The following is a 4,461-nucleotide window of genomic DNA, read 5'->3' on the forward strand; positions in this document are numbered from 1 at the left end:
GGCGGCGGGAGCGCGGGCGGGTCCGGCGGTCCCTGGCTGTCGCGCCCTCGGGCCCTCGCGCCTCCTCTCCGCGCTCCGCTCCGGCGCCTCGGACGGAAAGCGAAAGCCTGCGTTCGGGCGGCGGGAAGGAGGCAGGTGGGAGTGGGAGTGGGAGGGGCCGGGCTGGGCGGGGCCTCTAAGCCACGCCTCCGCCCACGCCCCCTCCCCGGGGCCCGGCCCCGCATCCTTAGTACACCTACCCCGCCCGGGGCTCCCGCTCTCGGGGGACCCCTCCACCTCCACCCCCACCTCCTTCTTGTGCCCCTTCCCCTCGGAGTCACCCTCCCACCGGGTCTGGTACTGCCCCCAGGGTGTGTCGCTCAGCCTGCCCTGCATCCAGCTACCCCTTCCACCTCCCGCAGGCTCCCCACTCCTGTGGTGGATGGGACCCTAAGTTGGAAAAACGTCTCCCAAAGGTGACACTAGCTCTGGGGGACCACCAGTGTTCTATGTAATCCACTCATTAGGACTAGAGCCAGACCATCTGAGGGTGTCTCTGCATTATCCTCAGAGTTACATTTTCTGAAGATTAATACATAACTTGTATGTATGCTTACAAAATGTGTAGGTAACTTAATAAGCTGTGTATAGTGAATTGGCTATTACTATTATTCGTTTGTTCATTTATCCTTAAACATTTTTTCAAGTAGGCTCCATGCCCAATGCGGGGCTTGAACTCACCACCCTGAGATCAAGAGTCGCATGCTCCACCAACAGAGCCAGCCAGATGCCCCAGGACTTAAGCGTTCTTTAAGCCCTTCTCAGAGCGAGCCAGACCCTGCCGTGCCTTCCTTCTTAAGTCTCCCGGCCAGGTGACGGACAAGTAAACAAGGCTGGGGCAGAAAGCCGTCCAGGAAATTGAGGGCATCCGGAGAAGGCCCAGGCCAAGAGCCATGAGGGCTGGCTGGCTCCCCTGGGGCTCCCATCATGACCAAGCACCCGCTCTATCCACCCTCTGCACCCTCTTTGAGCCACAACTCTAAAGCAAGAGCGAGCCCCGTGTGGCCAGAACTTAGTCCCCCAGGCCTGGGAGACCTTGCCCCAGCACATAGGGCATTCCTGAGGAGTGGGGTGGGCAGGGCTGCAGGAGACTATTCTGTTCCCCTGTTCCCTCACTGCAGGCTGCCTAAGAGGGACAGGGACCTCTGCTTTGGGCCACCAACCTCCAAGATGGAGATAGCAAGGTTGGTGCTTCTAGGCGCCGAATGAAACTGGGAAGTGACTTGTGGGGTGGAAAATCCCATCTCCTGACCAGGAGTCTGGGAAATTACCTGGTTCCCAAACATTTCTGAGAGCTAGGCCACGCTGAGGGTGCGGCTGGCACAGCCCACAAACTTGACTCTGCACAGAGAGTCAGCCTGTAAAACTAGCATGAAGATCTCCTCTGGCCCTTACTAGTCTCGCCTGGCAGTTTTGAGGACTCCCTGATTTGGAAGAGAGAGCCAAAGACCAGGAATGGGGTGTCACCCGGGGGATGCAGGGGCAAATGGTTCTCCATGGATGACCCAGGTGCCTCTCAAACCCAATGGGTCCCACTGGCTCATCCGATGGCTGCCCGTCCCAGTGAAGGCGCCTTCACCACCCAAACGTGGGGATCCTCCTGGGACCCCACCTCCCATTCCAATTCCATCGGTGGACCCAAGGGTAGGTGACAGCCAAGTCAAGAGAAAAGCAAACGTCTGCCTAGTGAGTCTATCAAAGGTATTTATTTTTTTAAGTTTATTTATTTATTTTGAAAGAGAGAGAAAGTCCCAAGCAGGCTCTGTGCTGTCAGTACACACAGCCCAACACAGGGCTCCATCTCACGAACTATGAGATCATGACCAGAGCTGAAGTCAAGAGTCGGATGCTTCACCAGCTGAGCCACCCAGGTGCCATTCCATAAACTGTTTTTAATACAGAGGAATTAGTTATAAAGATGTTAAAGGAATTAAAAGAACAGTTAGAAGAAGGGAAGAGAACCCTGAGATGAACAACTACAAAAAGCTGCCACCACCCCTGTGGCTGGAGATGGCGCCACCAGAGCCAGGAGCCAGGGCATCTGGGGGACTCTGGAACCATGACGGCCAGAGAGCCACCACTGGAGACACCCTATGAAGCACAAGGGAGGGAAATATCCTGGCTTCTCCCTTCCTTTCCTGCACTCATCTCCCACCGGTGCCTCCCATTGGCCGAACCGAAGATGGAAAACATTTGACAAGGGAACCTGGGAAATGTAGTTTGTGGGGTCAGCCCACTGCCATAGAGAGCAGGAGCCTGGCGGGGCTTGTTGCTGAACATAGGCCACCAGCTGGCACTGGTCCAAGGACAAAGGCACATCCTCCATTATGCTCGCCGTAGGAATCTGTCTTTTCCCAGCGTCTGCATGAGAATTTGGGCAGGTGCTACAGCTTTGCTAGGCATCTCAGGCCACAAATACCCGTCCGGTTTCTCACAGTCAAGTTCAGTCCTGTCCTGGGGACTCATTCGAGCTCCAGTCTCTTACCAGTGTGGAGCTTTCTCCAGCTGGCTCCAGGCTTGGAACCTGCCTTGGAGGGGGAGGATCTGGTGACTTCTCTCAGGATCCTGCCAGGTTTGGCTGGGGGAAAGGTTTATGGAGAAAAGGGCACCATGATGCATGGCACCCACCCCCCTCACACTTGGGCCTCTTGGATGCAGTTTCTGGTTCATTCTCTGGAGGCACTTTTGCAGGCATCTCAAAGGCTTTCTTGGTAAGGCCTCCAACCGAGACCCCCCCAGCACTAGAGATGCGTGAGCCTCCTGCTGGCCACAGCTGACTATATCCCCTGGTCTCCAACATAACTGGTGGTCTTCAGGCTTCTCCTGCTGAAGGCTCCTCCCCCACAGGAAGGACTTTAGATTAGGGATGACCCCAAAGCTGGCTTCTTCCCTGGAGTCCATAGTTGCCCTTTGCTTTTCACCAGCCCAGCCCACCCCTCGTGCACCCTGCTTGCCCCCAGCTCTGCCATCCCAGGCCCATCTAGCCTCAGGCTCAAACTCATGTCACAAACCTTTATGGAGCACCTGTGGTGCGGGCCTTGGGGTGCTGGGCACTCAGCAGTGCACAAAACAGACAAGAGCGTCTGGTCAGTCTTGTGGGCCCTAAACTCCTTAGATATCCAGCTGTCAGAGGGGTCCTTTGTAGCCCCTCCTGCTTTGACCAAGACCAAGGGAAGCGCCCCCTGTCCCAAGAGGCAGCAGGGGGCGCTCAGCATAATGGTGATACCCTTCCCCAAGTCTCTTTGGTTCTCCAAACCCAACACCTTTTCAGGCTGGGGATGGGCAATGGCAAGTTCTGGGTGAGCTCTCTCTCTCTTCAAGATGGGATTTGGTCTCGCCACCCACCATATTGTACCTGCCGGTGGGAGACCTGCTAAAACTCAGCAACTGCACAGGGAGTCCCGTTAACACCTTGGCTCCCTGGCTCCCTGGCTCCTTTCCTCCAGCCGTGGCTTTGGCCATGGCCATTTCTCCCTTGTGATGCTCCAGTGGCCTCCCAACTGGTCCTCTGCCCTTCGTGCTCTGTCCCTCTAAATGTGCTCCGTGGTGTGGTCAGAGCCAGCTCTCAAAAGCATAAGGCAGTCATGCCATTTCCCCCTGGGCCAACAGTTTGAAAATCAAGGGGCAGTTCTGCCCCCCTGCCCTGAAAGGGGCATCTATCAATGTCTGGAGACATTTGGGATTGTCACAATTACAGGGCGCAGGGTGGGTAGAGGCCAGGATGCTGCTAATATCCTGTGATACACAGGACTGCACCCACAGCAGAGAATCATCCAGCCCCAAACGTGGGTACTGCCAACCCTGAGAACCCCTAGGGCTCTCCATGCCCTGGCCTGTGGCTCCCCGCAGCCTTCTGAATCGAGTTCAGGCTCCTTGGTGAGACACTGGAGGCCTACACGTCCTGGCCCAGGCTGCCAGGCGGATCTCCCCTGGCCCCATACTCTAACCACGCTGGACTCCCTGGATAACCTTGAGGCCCCACCTCCATGCCTTTGTACACAGGCTCTCTGCCTGGGACGGCCTCCCCTTCCATTTGCTTGGTGATCAGCCACCTGTCCTTCAACGTGAAGCCCAACTCCCTCTCCTTTGTGAAACTTGCCCTTAACCACAGGCCACCAGCCGAGGCAGGGGCTGGTACTTCTGCAGACCTTGAGCAAACCCTCACCTCCGTATGGTTAGCTGCTTCCATTCCCTCTCCTCTCTTAGTAATTGTGAGACTAGCAGTTATTGGACGTCTACCCTGGGCCAGATGACTTGCAGACCGCGTCTTGCAGCAGAGGGGCCAAGCCCCGCGGTAAGCTTGCACGGCTGGTAAACCCAGCAGCGGACTCCGGCCAGGTTAGTTTGCCTTCCACGGCCAAGGAACTCGGCTCAGCCAGCTGCATCTCACGCTGCTGGACCGTGTGGTCTTGGGGGGGGGGG

Source organism: Suricata suricatta, chromosome 8 (assembly GCF_006229205.1).
Source record: "Suricata suricatta isolate VVHF042 chromosome 8, meerkat_22Aug2017_6uvM2_HiC, whole genome shotgun sequence".
NCBI lineage: Eukaryota > Metazoa > Chordata > Mammalia > Carnivora > Herpestidae > Suricata > Suricata suricatta.